This window comes from Dipodomys spectabilis, unplaced genomic scaffold, assembly GCF_019054845.1.
Source record: "Dipodomys spectabilis isolate Male_0828 unplaced genomic scaffold, ASM1905484v1 ptg000085l, whole genome shotgun sequence".
In the NCBI taxonomy this organism is placed as follows: Eukaryota; Metazoa; Chordata; class Mammalia; order Rodentia; family Heteromyidae; genus Dipodomys; species Dipodomys spectabilis.
In genome coordinates, this window is record NW_024870762.1 from 8,052,501 (window position 1) to 8,072,500 (window position 20,000).

Consider the following 20,000-nt stretch of genomic DNA (forward strand, 5'->3'; position numbering starts at 1 on the left):
TAGAATCCACATACTGAAGCTTTTTTTTGTGGAGGCAGTAGACCTGATAACTAAAAATCTATGTAAAGGAAAACAATCTCATGGCTGAAATTGAGCACAGTTGCACAATAAAAGATTTGCAAACCTTGATTTCGGGGTAAAAAGAGATGTATAAATTCCCAATCATATATAAACAATCATATATGTAGTAAACATAAGACATTCAGTACGATTCTAGTCTATGTAAAAATAAATTACTTGGTTTGGTTAGATCTTTGTTATTGTTGTTCAGGGCTCAAACACGCTAAGCATGCATCCTTCATCCTCAGCCTTCATTTAGTTTATCTCAATGAAGAAAGTACAAGACAAGCACTGTCAAGATTCTGAGTTAATGTGTGAATTGAGGGTGTACTTTATAGGTTAGTGTAATTAGCAAATAAAGAAATGAAATCCCTCAGGGTTTTCTTCAAAAAGATATTGGGAATAAATATAGATTAAAATGTTTTATTTTCAGTTTTAGTAGCGTTCCTGTATTTCACAGACAATTATTGGAAGCACAGTTGTGCAGGAGGTTCCATGGTGTAATGGTTAGCACTCTGGACTCTGAATCCAGCGATCCGAGTTCAAATCTCGGTGGGACCTTCGAGAGAAGTGTATATTTTCCCTGGAGGAAAAAGTTACACGATGGACATACTTGTGTTTTGCACCTAATTATCTCCTGTGAGTTGTTTCAAATTCTCAGAGCCTTGTATCTCCACAATGAGAGAGCAAATTTCACTCTGTAGTTTTAGAGATTATGGAAAGAAAAGAAGCATCAGAAGTAAATAAAGGAAGAAGATGACAAAACTGCAAAATCTGCTGGTACTAGGAGGAAAAAAAACTCTAGGGTGAGAGGTGGAGCTGCATTGTAGTGTGATTGCTTAGCATGTGTGAGGATATAGATTTGACCCCTAGCACATGAAAAAAACAATAGCAACAAAGAATATAAACAGATTTCAAAATACCTTATTTTCTGTGCAATTACAAAGATTGTTTGAAATTGTCCAGTATTTCACATACAGGAAGCAAAGACTCTAATCGTGTGGGAGGATGCAAAGTTAATAGTGTCGCATATCCATGACTTCCATCTAGCTGTAAAATTTCTGGCTCCGTCGCACAAAGGCCACTGAAACCAGCATATATGTATGTAAACGCAGAGAAGAGGCTCACAGACACAGAAACCAAATGTCAGAAATCTTAGGTTAGATGAACTCAAAATAAAATAGATATGTAAGACTTAATATATTTTATTTTTTTTTGAGGGGGGGGTGTCTGGTTGTGGGGCCTGAACTCTGGGCCTGGGTGCTGTCCCTCAGCTCTTCAGCTCAAGGCTAGCGCTCTACCACTTGAGCCACAGCGCCACTTCTGGCCTTTTTTTTTTTGCTTATGTGGTGCTGAGGAATCAAACCCAGGGCCTCATGCATGCAATGCAAGCGCTCTACCACTGAACCACCTTCCCAGCCCCTCAATATATTTTATTTTTTATTTTCTTTTTTTTAATTTTATTTTATTGTAAAGCTACTATACAGAGGGTTACAGTTACATGAGTGAGGTAATGAGTACACTTCCTCTTGAACATTGTTACCCCCTCCATTGTTTTCCCCCTACCATCCCCTCCCTCCCTCCCTTCCCCGAGGTTCTTTTTTTTTTTGATTGTGATTAAATGATTACATAATTTCAAAGTCACAAGTTCATTCTAACTTCCCTGGAGCAAATTGTCTACCACAGTCTGTAATATATAACAGTGTTCACATGTTATATACCATGTTTGTGATCAGCAGCACCTCAATATATTTTAGAAATAGCTACAGGTCTAATATCTTTGAAGGTAAAAGTCTTGAGAAAATCTATAATGATATTTTTGCAATATTTGCCTGGTCACTGAAATTATTAGCTTTACCATTTTGTTTTTTGTTACCCAATATATACCAACTATCTTTATCAGCTAAAATTCTTCACAATTATTTTATCTTTACTTTAGTCCAACCTTATGACTGATTAATGAATGCACATAGAATGTCCGACCTCTGTTTTCTAACAACTTCTCAAATTAGAGCAAAGTTCCCTGTCCTTTGGTACTCCTGCAAATCATTCAACCAAACCATGGTCATAGGTAATTCATCCCTTTCTTCCTATTTTCCTCCCCTTACCCTTTCTCCCTCCCTCCCTCCTTCCCTCCCTTCCTCCCCCTTTCTCTCTCTCTTTCAAACACACACACACACACACACACACACACACACACACGTCTGGCTACTTAGAGCAGGCACTCTAAATGAAGAGCCTTCTTCAGCCACCTGGCCACCTGACTTTGAAAGTCATTCCTAACATTATTGTGTGTTCTACTTTGCTACAATGAATAACAAGCACAATTGTTCCTGGGAATCTGAGAGTCCAACAAGAGGGCATTGATCCTGTCTATATAACTTCAAACGTTACAATTTGGCTTTTGAGAGAATCCCACTCTGTTATAATGAAGTTATATTATGAAAAGAAAGGAAACATTAGATATTGAATACATTGTTGTAGACAGTTGAATACTTTGTGTTCCAAAGGTTGAGCACGTTAGCAACTCTTGTAAGGTCCCCTTTCTGAAAAGGTTTTTGTGTTTGTTTTTTGTTTTTTTTTTTAACTTCAATCCCAATTATTATTTGTTTTTATTCTGCTATGTATAAGTTACTATGTTAACTTTTTACTTCAGTATTTTCTTGGGAAATATGTTTTGTTTGTATTTGTGCCTTTAAAAATTTTGATACTTCTGCTTCTTAGGGTGGGAGAAAGGGGAAGAGGGGAGCAGAAAGGGAGGGAGGAAAGGCGAACAAATGCAATCATGGTATTCAGTATACACTATGTGGAAAATTAACTGTGTAACTTGTGGGCAGGGATGGAGGGTGAACTGGGGGAAAGCAAAGGAAGAGGTGATATAATCCAAAAGAGAAATGTATATATTACCTGAATTGTGAGATGATAACCTATCTGTACAACACCTTAATAACAATAGAATGACATTAATTTTTTGATATGAATAGTGAAGTGTCCCATGTGTAATTCGTACATTTTACTTGTAACTTTAATTCACTACATTCTATTTCAAAATATGTACAGGTATCTTAGTTTTTTGTTCATTAACTCACATGCAAAATGATTGAGTAAAATCCTTATCTGAATATATTGCACTGCATTGACATACTCATAAGTAGCTCTGCAGACTTGAGGGAAAAATCAATGGGATATATCACGTAAACCAAGCAAGTTGAGTCATATGGCATATTTATATTTTATTTAACTAGATGGTGCCAGGTTTTTAACCTAAAACAATTCCATAAGCTTCAGTCAGCAGAGAATTTGAATATTTCTACAGTGCTAACAACACTTTGAAATTTCTGTCCTTCTCATTGTTACACAATTAAAAGCCATCAAGTGACCTAATATTGTTTATAAATGTGTCTCAAAGATTCAGATGATTTATACCTGTTAGATTTTTATTTTATCTAATCTACAAATTGGCCTGGGTAAAGACTTTGCATGAATTAATTCCCTCTTCCTTATGTTCATAATGTGTTATCTCTAATCTCTTCCACAAATACTATTTTAAATGTATTTTGATGAATGTTTTTAGCATATATTAGTTGTACAAGGGGAGAGTTTTGTTGGTACATTGTATTTCATGAATATTCACTCTGTATAAATTTATTTGATGTTTATATTTTAGTAGAATTTACTTCCTATAGAGCAGATAATACTATGTCTGTCTGTCTATTTTTTTTGTTTGTTTGTTGTTTGTTTTTGGTTTTTGGATTTTGGAGGGGGTTGGGGGTTGGTCCTGGGGGTTGAACTCTGGGCCTGGGCACTGTCCCTGAGACTTTTTGCTCAAGGCTAGCACTCTACCACTTGAGCCACAGCTCCCCTTTTGGATTTTTCAGAAATTAATTGAAGATAGGAGTCTTGAGGATTTTCCTGCTCTGTCTGGCTTTGGACTATGTCCTCAGATCTCAGCCTTCTGAGTAGCTAGGATTACAGGGTGAGCCACTGGCACCCAGCTGTTACTCTCTATTTTACAGGAATGTTTTACTATGTATCTAAACCTGCTTCTGAAAATTTGTATCACTGTTTTAGATTTATCTATATGTTCAAGTGTAGGTGTATTCCTTTGCAAGATTACATAGTAATTGCTGGTATGAATACACTCTCTTTGAGGCAAAATAATGTTTGCTTTGCATAGCTATTTTTTCCTTCTAACACATGTGACATAAACAATCTCTCCATCTCTCCAGCAAAGCCCTTGCCTCTCCCTCATACAACACTTACAGTCTGAACTCTAATTGTATCCCTGGTCTGAATTCAGGTGCTGTTGCTGAGCTTTTTATGCTCAAAGCTAGTGTTCTACATCTTGAGCCACAGCTCCATTTCCCAATTTTTGGTGGCTAATTGGAAATTAACTGAATGGAGTCTCATGGACTTTCCTGCCCAAGCTTGCTTCAGACAGTGATCTTCAGATCTCATCCTCTTGAACTGCTAGGATTACAGATGTGAACAACCGGCTGACATACCTATATTTATCACTGGCACACAATTATTATGAACCCAAAGGTTATCATAGATCTGTTAGAACAGCATGACCTCCTGCTGACAAATGATCCTAGGAATTCAATCAAGTAAAGGGAGTCTTCAGCAGATGTGATCAGTTGTTTGCTAGTGGCAAGGAAGACTTTAAAAATTGCTTGTAGGAAACTGGTTAGCTTCAGATAAAACCGTAGTCGGCAGGATTCGAACCTGCGCGGGGAAACCCCAATGGATTTCAAGTCCATCGCCTTAACCACTCGGCCACGACTACCTGGTTAGGTTACTACCTGGGGAATGAGGTAAACTGAAAATCAATGGGTGGAGTGTTTGGCAGCAGGTCTGGCAATAAAGAACTTTGTAGTTCCATCCACTCATGCTTCTTTCTCGAGAATGAAAGAGTTCCCTCAAGTAAATTAAGAACCAGTAGATGGTATTGAATTGAACAAAAGGTCCCTAGACAAGCACCTCAAGACTCTCTGGGTGCTGGAGCTTCTTTAAGCCACTGATACAAGCAGGTATGTATGTTCACTCCTAGTCCCCAGGAGTCTACAGAAAGGAAGTCTTTTGTTCCAAGTCCTCTTCAGAGTCTTAAAGGCTGAAGGGAGAAGAAACAGGAATGAAGAGGAAAGTGGGAGAATAGGGATCATCTGCTTATTCACAGAATTAAAATTTAAACCAGGAATCTCTTCAATGGCATTCATTAAAATGATTTGATTAAAATGAAGACATAAATCTAGTTAAATTAATTATTTATTTCTGTGTCGGAGACGGGTGGTTTATTCAATTGGGATAAGGAAGATACTTGAAATATGAATGATTCCTTGTGAATATGTTAGGAACTCTGAATCACAGACTTTATCTCTGAATTCTGGGAATGAAGGTGGATCATTGGAACATAAAACAGTGCAGTTAGATTTTCAGATGTCAAAGGACAGTGACATCCCATCCACAATCTAGTGTCATCCTGATAGGGAAAAGCTCTCTAGACCTGTTTTCCTTCAGGAGAACCAGAATAATGGTCCCTTCTTTCTGTTCTTACAAATGTTTGTTGGTTTTACTATCACACTACTTGCCAGACTCTGTTATCATTTAGGCTTATAAAGAGTTTATAACCTTTGGCACAGTTAAAAAATCATTTTGGGGATTATTCAACATAGTCCTGAACCAAGTCCATCAACTACACTACCTAGGAATTAAAAGCACACAATAGAAGACTTGAGCTCATATCTACTGTGGCTGGGAGAGAGGTGTCCACTGGTGTGTTTTAATAATCCATGTAGGTGGTTCTGAAACCATTGGCCTTTGAGGACTTCTCTCCTAGGGAGAAAACATGTGTACTCCACAAAAATCTTTATTTTTATTTCTAATTATGAGAATGAAAACTAAGTATTAGAAGTGACACATTTAATGGGGATGGGGGTATTGTTCTACCTGCCTCATAGACACTAAAGACAAAGACACTAAATGCAACATATTGAGGAACTAATTACTGTGGGAAAATGGTAGTGATAAAATGTTTACTGGTAAGCCCAGGATGCAATAGCATCTGTGCAAATGTTTTTGCATGTGGAACCGCCAGATGGAAGGAAGAGAATACTGCACATTTGTGCTAGAATTCCAAACTCTGGTACTCACATGACACTATTGAAAATGAATATGTAACCTGTGGATGGGGATGGAAGGAAAAAACTGAGAGAGTGAGGGAAAGTGTGACATCCAAAAAGAAAATGTACTTTAGCCCCATTTTTTTTTTTTGGAAGTGGCGCTGTAGCTCAAGTGGTAGAGCGCTCGCCTTGAGCTGAAGAGCTGAGGGACAGTGTGCAGGCCCAGAGTTCAAGCCCCACGACCAACAAAAACAAAAAAGAAAGAAAATATAGGGGCTGGGAAGGTGGATCAGTGGTAGAGCGCTCAGCACCACATAAGCAAAAAGGAAAAAGCCGGTAGTGGCGCTGTGGCCCAAGTGGTAGAGCGCTAGCCTTGAGCTGAAGAGCTGAGGGACAGCACCCAGACCCAGAGTTCAGACCCACAACCGGACTCAAAAAAAAAAAAGAAAGAAAAAGAAAATGTACTTTTTAAAAAATTTTTTTAAAGTCACAAACACCTTTTAATCTTCACAATGATAGCCATTATCTTAATCTACATTGCTTATGAACTCTATGAGAAAATGTACTCTTTATCTGGCTTATGTAACTGTAGCCCCTCTGTACATCGCCATAACAACAACATCAACAACAATAAATAAATAACTCCACATCCAATGTTGAGTGTGTCTCATGGATTCCCATCACAGAAACTGAGACAGAAGAAAACTTTGCCTCTGAAAAGATTTCTTGTTTAGTTTCCTCTCACTAGCTCATCAGAGTAAGGAGTTTCTTAGGTCTGCTCATTAAGTGTTGCTTCTCAATTTGCCACAATAGCGTGGTTTCCACTTAATGCCATCAACAAATTCACTTGAGAGAGCTAAATGCAACACAGTTTCTCACCCTTGAGAGCATTATCTCACTTGTGTAGTTGTGGCAGAGTGTTAAGGCAATATACTAGAAACCCGTTGGGGTTTTCCACTGCGGGTTCAACTCCTGCTAAATATTATTAACTCTATCTTTTGAAAAACGGATCTTCAGCTTGTAAATGGAATCTTGACCTCATGAGCTTTGTGTCTGCTTGGTAGTTTGATGGAACTTGTTCTCATTTCTTACCATGCATCTTCTTTTTGAAATGAATTTTGATGTTGTTGATCATCTGTACCCTATGTTTCTATTCTCTTGAATAAAACCAGCCATTTATTTAATTATTTATCTATTATTTCTTTGGATGAAATTGGCTGATTGTTTTCCCAGAACACAGTTTTCCATTTTTAATTGATAACCCAACAAAATGTATTATGGTTAGATACTAATAATTCTCTCTCAGAACAATTAGAATTGTAGAAATTTGCTGTATGATAAACAAGGCAAAAGTTTGTTTCTAAGGCCCATGTGTGTTTAAGAAAATTCCCTTCAGAAATTGCAGTGTTGGGCTGGGAAGGTGGCTCAGTAGTAGAGTGTCTGCCTTACATTCATGAGGCCCTGGGTTCAATTCCTCAGCACCACATAAACAGAAAAAGCCAGAAGTGGCGCTGTGGTGCTAGCCTTGAACTGAAGAGCTGAGGGATAGCCTCCAGGCCCAGAGTTCAGGCCCCATGACCGACAAGAAAGAAAAGAAAGAAAGAAAGAAAGAAGATTCATATTCACTGTATGAATAAGGAACTTAGGTAAAGTTTAGGAATTTTATTGTTTAAAGCTTTTACATCTTTACTGGGTTCCCCCCCCCCCCCCCCCTGTGTGTGTGTGTGTGTGTGTGTGTGTGTGTGTGTGTTTATGATGCTGGGGATCAAGTCCAAGTTTTCCTGTATGCTAGTCAAATGCTCTATTATATACTATACCCTGCCATCTACTTTTAATTCATTTCTGGAGGTTACAAGTTGTGCTAAAGCCTTCTAACTAATACTCTGGGTTTCCCTTTATATTTTAGTTTTGCAATTTTACTTCACATATTTTAGGAGATCCTTTTTTTTTCCTGCATCTCTGTCTTTCAAAACAATAAAGTATCCAAAATAAAGTATCATTTAAAGTATTTATATAGGGTTGAGAAGGTGGCTCAGTGGTAGAGTGCTTGCCTTGCAATGCATGAGGCCCTGGGTTTGATTCCCCAGCACCACATAAGCAAAGAGGAAAAAAGCCGGAAGTGGCACTGTGGCTCAAGTGGTAGAGTACTAGCCTTGAGCTGAAGAGCTGAGGGACAGTGCCCAGGCCCAGAGTTCAGGCCCCACAACCAGACCCAAAAATAAATAAATAATAAATAAAGTATTTATATATTGGTGATGGCAAATATAACCTTAAGTGGCTGTTACAGTAAAAAAAAATACCTACTCAAAAAAAATAAGCTGAAATTAAAGAGAATGCATATTATTTATAGAGTACCTAAGAATAAGCAGTCATAAATATCATCATCAAATTTGATGATGCTCTCTTTAAGCAAGCAATAGAGCCTTATTCTCCCTCTTGTTCCCAGCATATGGATAGAAGAGGTGAGAAAAATGGTAGTTTCTTACAAGTGCTGGTTTGGGAACAGACAGAGTATTTTTCTGAACTTTGATCTGAAGAAGAATTATAGATAAAGGAATGTGCCCTGACAGGTCTTCAATACCATACAACAGTGACACTCACTAGACACTATATAGAAAATGAACTGGACAGATGGGAGGGAAAAACCAGGAGAGCCATGGAAGGGGAGACATGATTCAAAAAGAATTATTCTCATTACTTATTAACTGATTCATGCAACTATAGCCACTCCGTATATCAACTCCGTATAACAATAACTAAAAGATAAAAATAAATGTTAAAAAAGGGAGAAAAAAAGGAGTACCTTACTTCTGACTCCTTTTCACATTTCTTTGCTTAATAAGAAGGGAAAATATCCCAAGCTAAGGGCTGTTTCTTAGTGGGGCTCTCAAAATGTATTAATTAAGAAGGAACCAATTATACTTTTCCATTCATCTCTAGCCTCTTCTTCCTTCTCCCTGCTGAGATAACTTACAGTTATCTCACTGTTCCAAAAATGTATTGTGAGGACACCTCTTGAACCACTTCTGAGAAGAGATACTCAAAGAATTGGTTTGACTAGCATCTCAGTAGGTGTGGGTACACATTTACCCTCAAATTTTTCAAAATTGAGGTTAGCGAATTGTGTGATTACAATTCAAAAGTAGTATTTTTTAGGCAACTCCATATTTTAAAATCACACATGGATGACTTTGAACATTATCAGTTATAGTAGTTTTTTCCATATGGAAGGGAATTTAAAATGCAGATTTCCTGTTTGTCACCTGATCCTCAGATCTCAGCCTCCTGAGTAGCTAGGATTCTCAAATATGAGCCTCCTGAGTAGCTAGGATTGCAGGCATGAGCCACCAACACCAGCCATATATATATATATATATATATATATATATATATATATATATATATATATATATATATATATATATATCATATATATGAGAGAGATATATCATATATATATATAGCCCTAATATTGACTTTCATAATTGCATGTTTTGAGTTAAGGGGCATCTTTTTGTGAGAAAGTTTTGTGTTTTTTTCCTATTTGCCATAACCTTGAGATTATTGAGCAGCTCCTCCTTACTTCTATTCATTCATGTACACTCCAAAAAAGAAAGAAATTCAACCATGATATAACTACAAAGAAATAATAGTTCTCTTTTTTCTTTCCTGGCTGTCTGACAGTCTACTACCATCATGAATGACACAGTAACTATCGGAACCAGGAAGTTTATGACCGGGGTTATGACTATTTCAGAGGAAGCAGATGGTCATTGATGCCCTTCACCCTGGGAAGGCAACAGTACCTAAGATAGAAATTTGGGGAAAACTTGCTAAAATGTACAAGACCACACCCAGTGTCATCTTTGTATTTGGATTAAGAGCCCATTTTGGCTTTGGCAGGATTTATGGTTTCTTGGATTATGCAAAGAAAATTGAGCCCAAACACAGACTTGGAAAACATGGCATGTATGAGAAGAAAAAGACCTTAGGAAAACAGAGAAAGGAACGCAAAAGTCAGAGGGACTGCAAGGCCAATGTTGGAGCTGCGATGGTTAATTTTTCATGAAAGGATTAATAAACTGTAAGAATCTTTAAAAAATAGATTTATATACGTATATATACATATCATACATATCTGCATTTATATTAGTTCTCAATCTTGTTCTTATATTTTCCCACTTAAAGGGTATGATTGGTAAAGCAAGAACAGATGAAAATAACCCGGACTGTAGCTTGATAAATGGAATACAAGATAAATGGGAAAGAAGCAGCAACACAGAAAAAAGGGGCCGGGTGTTCCTAAATTTACCAATGTTAACTTTAAAGAGATAAAATTAGGTAGCTCCTTCCCGTGTGAGCAGAGTGGCGCAGCGGAAGCGTGCTGGGCCCATAACCCAGAGGTCGATGGATCGAAACCATCCTCTGCTACAACCTGTTTTACAGGTTTTTCCCATTACTCAATCCAGGAGACAATACTACCATTCCATGCTGCAACTCACTTCAAAGCTGAAAATAAGGAATGTTCTGTGACGCTGTTTTTTTTTTTTATCTTTAACTGGTATAGGAAAAAAACTCAGAAATTAGGACTGTTTTTATCTTGACTGTGTCCAACTTCTTCCTTACCACTGATTTTCTAGTTTTCCCAAACACCTTTGACAAATGTCAGCTAGTCACAGGCTGTTTCTGGAATCTCGGTTCTATGCCGTTGATCTCTGTTAATCTTCATGCTATTGCTATATTGTCATGATTACTATTACTTCGATATTAGTCTCAAATTTTGTCAGTGCAAGTCCTTTTACTTGTTTCTCCTTTTTCAAGATTGTGCTGGTTATGCTGTGTCCTTTGGAATCCCAAATGTGTTTTAAATCAAGTTTTCTCCAGTCCTCTCTCCAGAGGAAGCCTTTTAAAACCTTTAAAACAGCTGGGTGCTGCTGACTCTCGCCTGTAATCCTAGTTGCTCAGGAGGCTGAGATCTCAGGATTGCAGCTCAGAGCCTGTACCTGCAGGAAAGCCCATGAGATTCTCACCTCCAACTAACTTGTTCAAGTGGTAGAACACTCGCCTTGAAGGGGAAAAAAAAAGCTCCAGGACATTGCCCAGGCCCCGAGTTCAAGCCCAGGACTAGCACTGAGAAAATATCAGACAAAATGGTCCAACCCTCTATTTTTATCCTTAATTACCCCTCTTCCCAATCTTACCAATGTCGCTAAGAAAACTTTAATATGTGAGATTCTTCCTTTCTCGTTGAGAAAGGAGAACAAGACTGAGAGGCAGTGTTAGCGCTCTTAAGTACTAATGAGGATCTGAAATCTGTCATTTTTAGCAACTGCCATATACAAATGGAACTTTCCAATTGAGGGTTATAGATACTTCATAGGTAGCATTTTATTGAAGATATTTGGTGCTTTAATAAAAATACTAACAGATAGAGGAAAAACAATATTAAAAAGATTCTTAAGATACATAAGGAAAAATGATAGACTAATTGGCCACCTACTTTCTTGAGACTACAAGATGATGGCAAGGAAACCAAAGAGTGAGAATTCTCTAAAATAACTTACAGTTTAATGGAGAGCACTATGTGTGACATTCCATAGATGGTGCACACAGAGTCAAATCTTGTTTATCCTGCAGGAAGAGGATTTATTACTGCTGACTGCCATTTATCCATGAGATTTCACCACTCAATGAGGTCATTATGTCTCATAGCTCCAGAGAAACACATTAAAGAAGAACGTATATAGTAATGAATAAAACAGAACAAGCACTGTGTTTACAAAGATTTATTAGTATTCTAGTTTGAGGAACAAGAATATATATAATATTGTTATATACTATAACAATGCTGTTGATTTGTAGAAGAAGGCGAGCTCCACCTAGCTGCTAAGGTAGTGACTGATACATCCAATTCCCCTAGGAATTTCTAAGAAGGCACCTACTTGTGGTTGGCATTCCTTTCTTTGGTCAATATATTTACTCACAGGTGTTAATTATGCAATGCAATTCTACATCTGAACTCTGTACAAAAGAGTCACAACCTCAACTCCTGCTCAGTCTCTCTAGCTTCATCATCATCTTCCTGCAACAACAACAAGGAAAAAAAAAGGAAAAGAAAAGAAATGAGAGGAGAGAAGAGTGGAAAGAGGAAAGGAGAAAAACAAAGAGAAAAGCTCTACTTAATTTGTGTATTCATGCGGGGGGGGGGGGGGGGGGGGGGAGATGGGTAGGGCAGGGATGGTAAGGGGAAATAAAAGAGACAACAATGCTTGATAAGAAATGCATTCATTACCTTGCTCATGTAATTGTAACCCCTCTGTACGGTATTTTCACAATAAAAAACTTATTAATAAAAATAATTTGTATATTCATGTCACGGTTTGTTCTGTGATATACCATTCAGATTCACATCTGTGCCACCATAGTTATGGATTTTTGTTTGTTTATTTTGGTCAATCCTGGGGCTTAAACTCTGAGCACGGACATCATTTCAGAGCTTTTGTGCTAACAGCTAGCTCTCCAGCACTTGAGCCAGAGCTCCACTTCTTATGGGCCTTAACTTTCTTATCTGATCCTGAATTTTCCTACCTGAAGCAGGATATAAAGGATGAGGAAGACCTCTGGTAAGGGAAGCAGTCTGCCATGAAATACTACAAAGCAACTTTTTCTTTAGGAAAATCTATCTTCCAAAACAGGATTTCAATAGCAGGAACTCCAAAGCCATTGCCAATACCTGGGCTCTCTTGGGAGAAAACACCAAAAGGACTCTGATTTGATTACTTTAAAATAATACTTAAAAAAAAGTAATAGTAAAATGTGTGAGTTTGGAAAAGAAAGCTTGTTCTGTTGCTTTTTTACCTGGGCCATGGTGAAAGAAAGATTACTCCAGTTTGGGAAAAATAATACTCTTTCTGGAAGACAAAGCCACACATGAACTGAGTCATAAGACGTCATATAATTACCTTTCCAAAAACTAGGCATCGTAGTCGGCAGGATTCGAACCTGTGCGGGGAAACCCCAATGGATTTCTAGTCCATCGCCTTAACCACTCGGCCACAACTACATAGGAAAACAGGGATTCATTAGTACAAAGATCTGTGCCATCTTTAGCTCTCTCAAAATTAAAGTGTCAAGATTAGATGTCAATGTTCCTTATTGGTTGGCATCAATTACATGGAAACCATGCTGTTGTAGCAAATGGACATTTAGCTAGCACAAAGCCTGGAGTTCCAACCCCAGTACTGCACCTCCCAAAAATGTAAACAAATAAAAAATTTTAAATGTAGGTGGTCCTTGGTCCACCAAAAGTATTATACACACCTGTTTGTTCTAATAATCTTGACCTATACTAAAATTTCATTAAATGTATGGTTTTTTTTTAAATCTATTGATAGCTATGGAAATGTGCTGTTGAGATCTCCTTTCAAGAAATAATTTGTTTTCAGTTGCTATAAGCTGACAGCCTCCAGTTGCTGCTGCTTATTAGCTTTCCTCATTGTTCAAACTATGATCAGTTTTCTTTCCACTGTGTGCTTATAGACATACAATAAAGCCTGACCATTTCTGCTTGACACAACTCTTATGGTTAATCTTTCACCAAAGCTTCCTATTGGATTGAAAATGACTTTCTCAGAGTTGTACCCAAACTGATTTTTCTTTCTAAGTCTTCCTTTTTTTTCCCTCTCTTCTCTTGTAGATGCCAGACTCATATTGTGATCTCAAAGCTTTCCTGAATAATCTTTATCTTTTCTTTGTTTCTGTAATATTGTGGAGCCACTTCCCTAGCCCTAAATTCTACCACAGTTTGTGTTGGTCTCTACAGATGGAATCAGAAGTCATCTGTGAAGGCAAATGGGAAGAGTTATTGGGCAATGACATCAGTAGCAGACATAAAATGGTCTATTCTCCTAGGAAAAAAGATACAACTATGAGAAACTTGCATCTCTTTCTATCTTTTGGGTCCACTAGCTACTATGGGAAGCAAATCCATTACATTTTTTTTTTTTGTCGGTTGTAGGGCTTGAACCCTGGGCCTGAATGCTGTCCCTCAGCTCTTCAGCTCAAGGCTAGTGCTCTACCACTTGAGCTAGTGCTCTACCACTTGAGCTACAGCACCACTTCCGATTTTCTGGTGGTTTATTGGAGATAAGAGTTTCACTTTGAACTGCAATCCTCAGATCTCAGCCTCCTGAGTAGCTAGGATTACAGGCGTGAGCCATCGTTGCCTGGCTCCATTACATTTTTAGAAAACATAGATCTAAAGAAATATTCAACTCAACTCTGATGTATCATGAATATCACAATATCTCTTAGGGAAAGGGGAAAGCCAAAAGGTAAGAAAAATGATCCTTAGTGGGAGTTGGTGCGACTCACACTAAATTCCATGTCACCAGAACTAGAGATTCCCTGTTAGTGTCTTTGAGAGGGAGAAAAAGCTTAGGTTCCACCGAGATTTGAACTCGGATCGCTGGATTCAGAGTCCAGAGTGCTAACCATTACACCATGGAACCCTGCTATGTAGCAACTCGTGCTGTAGTCTGATGGGATATATCTCCGTTACTGAATTTATATAGACTTCTTTTAAAAAAATCTAAATTTGTATCCTGATTTCCATTATCTGCTGTCATAGTGCACCTGCCTTTTTTCACGCGCACAGCGCTCTTAGTGGAAAAAAAAATCTACTTGCAAACTGGTTTCTAGCCGCTCTGTGTCTCCCCAGGCTCTCGGGGCTCCTTTGCCTTCTTCTGCAGCTCCCCGGCCCCAGCTCGGGTTCTGCAGCCTCAGCCAGGCTGCCGAGACGCAGGGGACCCGCGGCTGCAACAGGACATCCGACGGGCTGCGCTGGCACATTGCCCTGCTAAATAAACCGAGAGACTTCGCTGCTTCCAGAGCTTTTGTCCTGCGTTTTCTGCCCCTAATATTAGGGACAATTATGGAAGTTTCGTTTCATGACGAATGTCAACTGACGGGTGTCATTGACGAATGTCAATCGTGGATGACTTCCTGCCACCTAGTTGTAGGTCTTTCCAACGTTGGTGGTGGTGGGTGGGAGGAGAGCAAGACACTGACAGGTTTCTTTTGTTCCTTGCTAAGATACCGCCTCATGGAGACCAAAGCGTCAAGCACGATTTGAAAAGCTGTTTCCTAGCGAGCTGGTCGCTGAGAAAGCTCTGACTTGGCTTTGCTTTCCTTCCTTCCTTCCTTCCTTCCTTCCTTCCTTCCTTCCTTCCTTCCTTCCTTCCTTCCTTCCTTCCTTCCTTCCTTCCTCCCTCCCTCCCTCCCTCCCTCTCTCTCTCTCTCTTTCTTTCTTTTCTTCCTTCCTCCCTCCCTCCCTCCCTCCCTTCGTCCCTCCCTCCCTCCCTCTCCCTCTCTTTCTTTCTTTTCTTCCTTCCTTCCTTCCTCCCTCCCTCCCTCTCTTCATCCCTCCCTCCCTCCCTTCCTCCCTTCCTCCCTCCCTCCCTCCCTCCCTCCCTTCCTCCCTTCCTCCCTTCCTCCCTTCCTCCCTTCCTTCCTCCCTCTCTCTTTCTTTCTTTCTTCCTTCCTTTCTTTCTTTTTCTAGCATCAACTATGAGCTTCTTATAAATTCTTCAGCAATAAACATTTCCTGATGTCAAGAATAGAGCATAATTTGTTCAGGACTGTTCGTTGTCACCCCAGAAATGGTAGAGAAATGTCAAATAAGAGAAACAATCCTAGATTGCCAAAGTGGAGGGTTGGAGAGGGAAGACTCTGTATTAGGAGTAAATGGTCTCATATATCAGGAGTTGAACCTTTCCAAGTTCCCTGGGGAGATATCAGCATTCTGCCAAAAAGATTTTTTAAATGGTATCAAGACATCTGAGATTGCAGATGGACATCTTTTTTGCTGACAAGAAAGCAGCACTGTCACTAACCAGGTTAAAACTCATCCCTTCTCTCCCAGGGCCAGGGGACACAAGTGACAGTAACAGCCCGAATGGTAGAACCTTAGCGAGTATCTTACCTGCTTCATCTATTCTCAGGCCACTATCACCCCCAGAGCAACTTGCTCACCAGAAAGCAAGACAGAAATGAAGCTCAGGCAAAGTGGGTTAAATGCAGATACTTTTCAGACCTAAAAAATACGTATGGCATGGTTGTAAAATGGGAACTGTTCTGGGGAGGAATCAGTGGGTAGCTGGAGGAGAAAAAAAGAGGGGGAAATGGGGAAACTGAAGCACATTATCTATGTGCATATGAAAATAGCATTAATGAAACCCATTTAAAAAACTGTTAAAAGTGAAGAAGATTTAGAAGACATAATACAGTGAATTTTGTCAAACTACATTATATTCATATTTGTAAACATCACAATGAAACTCCTTTGTAGAATTCATTTATGCGAATACTTTTTAAAAACAATCTTATGCATTTGATGTTTTTCTCTAGGTTATCAAACTAATTTTTAACTAATAAGAAACAAATCTGGTTAGTAAAAATTATGCCTTATACTACTAAAGCAAAAGCTTCGTTTAATTGTAGATAAACATTTCATTAATCTTGGTCTTAGAAATTAGATCAAAGGTGTGTCCATGACTAAAGCCAAGATACTAGTTAAACCAGTTCTCAAAGAGCTTCTTGACAATGTAGTTTGGCAAGAGTTGACTGGGCAAGAAGTAGGTCAGATAAAAATGGAGAGGAAGAGAAACACATTTTCACTGTAAGTTAACTGGTTCTTTACTAAGTTAATTCATTACAAAGAATTTTAATGGTTTCTGCCTAATGGCAATGCTGTCCTATCCCAAAGAGAAAAGTGCATCCTTTAAAAAAAAACAAACATACAACTATACATTAAGAACTATGTAATTATTTAACTACTTAACTATACTTTAAGAAAGATTGACCAGTCAAAGAGGCAGCTCTTCCAACCACAATACTCATCACTGTGGCTGGTCTTGGACTCCAATCTCCCATCTTATTTCTCAAGCCATTATTATTGATCTACACAATACATAGTTTTACAATTCCCTATTACAAACACTTGGTTTTGTAAAGTTCCTCTAATCCACACTCCTTAAGCCCAGAAACTATATCTTTTCGTTCAGAAACTAGCGATAGCCAGATCTCATCTGGCACGCCCAAAGCCCTGTAGTTTACAACAGAGTATTTCTCAAGCTGGAAAACTGGGAAACGTATTATTTAAACTTTTCCTTCATATTCCCTGCCTGGAACTGTCAGACGCTCAGGCTTTTCCTTGACGAAGCCCTTCTCCTGCAGGGTATAGGATAATGCTATTAGGGTTTCAACCACTATTTTTACACCTGGATTGTTGTGGCAGTACAGTGTCTCTGGCTTTGGTACTTCAGAAAGATTGTCGCAAACAAAATGAAATACAGCCTCTCCCCGTCGGGGAATCGAACCCCGGTCTCCCGCGTGACAGGCGGGGATACTCACCACTATACTAACGAGGAAGAACCTGGCGAGAGCCTTTTGACTCTTTCTAATAAAGAGAAGTTCTGTGGTCCACATTGTCTGAATCCCGCAGGTTTTGTGTTCTGTCGGTTGTAGTCGAAGCCGACGCAGACTCGCCACAGACCCACTCTCAGAGCACTTTTCCGACACTTTTATTCCGTCACTGCTGCTCGAGTCCAGACTCCTTCTGCAGTGGTGGACTCGATTTCTTTGATGGTTTTCCTTTTGTGTCTTGCTTTTCGTAATACATTTGCAAGCAGAGAAACCATTTGAATCACTGACCCCACAGAAGCTCTCTTACTTGATCCTAAAAAGCAAATCTTGCCCTTTTCATCATCATCATCATAAGAGGCAGGGAAGGTGGGAGTGCAGAGTGACGACAACGTCTTTGTTCAGGAGTCTTTAGATAGGAAGAAGTAGACGTGTTTGGTAAAGAATTACACACAATTTAGTAAAAGTAACTCTTCCATTTCCAGAGTGTTTGGGGAGGGGGAGAAAAAGCACCCGTAGTCGGCAGGATTCGAACCTGCGCGGGGAGACCCCAATGGATTTCTAGTCCATCGCCTTAACCACTCGGCCACGACTACCCAGCTGCCAGCTTGTTTTTTTAAGTGACAATCTTAAGCAAAGCATATATCAGGTAAAGCATTATTTATTGACCAACAAAAGTTCGATTTCCTGAATTGAATACAAATCTTTAGACAAAATACGATCATTTTTAAATGTCGTTTTGCATGGACTAATAAAAACAACGGGGTGAAAATCCTCATCGCTACAGCTGAACATAAAATTACCCACAAAACAGCACTTGAATTCAACAAATGCCAAGACAGCGCCCTCTGGTGCCCAGGAGGACGTTGTCGTGCGCTCTGAAGTCAAGAAATAACTTCACTGGGTCAGAGTATGTCATCTGTTTTATAAATTGCTAGGTGCAATTTGGCAACATTTGTTAAGTGTTTTTTGCACTGTGTTCAAGGAGAAACTTTGGTCTACATGTATTTTTTTTCAAGCTGTCGTCTAGTTTTGGCATCACCTCATAAAAATGAGGTGAAAATGCTTCCTCCTCTTGTAATTTCTGGAAAAGTCTGTTAAAGTTTGGATTGTGTGTGTGTGTGTGTGTGTGTGTGTGTGTGAGGTTTGTTTTGTTTTCTTTGTCAGTGTTGGGGCTTGAACTTAGGGCCTAAGTGCTATCCCTCAGCTTTTCTGCTCAAGGCTACCACTTTACTACTTTGAGACACTCCACTTGCAGTTTTCTTGTGGTTAAGTATAGATAAGAGTCCCATGCACTTTCTTGTCTCGGCTGGCTTTGAATGGTAATCCTCAGATCTTAATCTCCTGAGTAGCTGTGGTTATAGGCATGAACCACCAACATTTGGTGTGAGATTTTTAAATCACAAATTTAAGCTTTCATTTTAAGTAAATAATAAAGATAAATAACCCATATTATTTATCTTTTATTGAATGGACTTTAGTATTTGGCAACTTTTGAGAAATTGATCCATTTCATCTAAATTACTAAAGGAATTGGCATATTATCCAAAATTTGTTTTTTATTTCTGTATAATTGGGGTAAGTGTTTCCTCTTTCTTTCTTTCATTCATTGTAACATGGTGCTTTTTTCTGATCAGTGTGGCTAGAGATTTATTTATAGTTTCCCCCCTTCAAAGAAATAGATTTGGGGTTTTATTGATTTTTTCTACTGTTAATCTGATTACTATTTTTTTTTAATCTTCTTGACTGTTGCTTCCCTCTGTTTCCTTTTACTTTAATCTTCTCTTTGATAGTCTGAGATGAAAGTACAGATAATTGAATTCACAACTTTTTTTCTTTTATAATATAAACGCCTTTTCTATATTCTTGTCCTCTATACAAAGATTCAGCTGAATCTCACTCATTTTGGTCTCTGTAATCTATTTCATTTAGTTCAAGATAATTTAAAATTTCCTTGCAATGCTAGTTAGCTATATTTTGTTTGTTTTCTGTTGTTGACTTCTGGTTTAATTCTCTGTGGTTAGAGAACATTTATGATTTTAATCTTTTTAGACTTTTTGAAGTGCTGCATGCATTTTTAAATGCTTTCGTTAGATGCATACACATGTAGGATTGCTATGTTTCTTCCTGATGTCATGAAGTGATCTGATTCTAGGTAGTAAGCTGTGGCATTTGTTTCTCATTTGCTTTCTTTCTCTCAGGAATCAAAATTGTTCAGTGCCTTGTTGTCTAGTGTCTAAAGCACATTATATTACATGCTTTTTTCAGTGTTCTAGTTGTTTAAGTGGAGGAGAGTAAGTTTGATCACTATTCTTCCACCACATGGAAATATAGAAGTCCTTTTTTAATTTTCTGACACTGATCATTTTTAAGCCTACCAATATGAATATCAGTGAA

At 38.5% G+C, this 20,000-nt stretch overlaps 7 non-coding genes across 7 annotated transcripts; 2 read left to right on the plus strand and 5 right to left on the minus strand.

Annotated features, from left to right (window-relative positions):
- Positions 1-549: 549 nt before the first annotated feature.
- On the plus strand, positions 550-621 carry Trnaq-cug. The gene has a single exon. It is a non-coding gene; the product is annotated as a tRNA-Gln (tRNA).
- Positions 622-4,767: 4,146 nt separating this feature from the next.
- Trnas-uga lies at positions 4,768-4,849 on the minus strand. The gene has a single exon. It is a non-coding gene; the product is annotated as a tRNA-Ser (tRNA).
- Positions 4,850-10,541: 5,692 nt separating this feature from the next.
- Positions 10,542-10,613, plus strand: Trnam-cau. The gene has a single exon. It is a non-coding gene; the product is annotated as a tRNA-Met (tRNA).
- A 2,550-nt stretch (positions 10,614-13,163) lies between these two features.
- On the minus strand, positions 13,164-13,245 carry Trnas-aga. Its single transcript has one exon. It is a non-coding gene; the product is annotated as a tRNA-Ser (tRNA).
- A 1,375-nt stretch (positions 13,246-14,620) lies between these two features.
- Trnaq-cug lies at positions 14,621-14,692 on the minus strand. Its single transcript has one exon. It is a non-coding gene; the product is annotated as a tRNA-Gln (tRNA).
- A 2,847-nt stretch (positions 14,693-17,539) lies between these two features.
- Trnad-guc lies at positions 17,540-17,611 on the minus strand. Its single transcript has one exon. It is a non-coding gene; the product is annotated as a tRNA-Asp (tRNA).
- Positions 17,612-18,117: 506 nt separating this feature from the next.
- Trnas-aga lies at positions 18,118-18,199 on the minus strand. Its single transcript has one exon. It is a non-coding gene; the product is annotated as a tRNA-Ser (tRNA).
- Between the last annotated feature and the right edge of the window lie 1,801 nt (positions 18,200-20,000).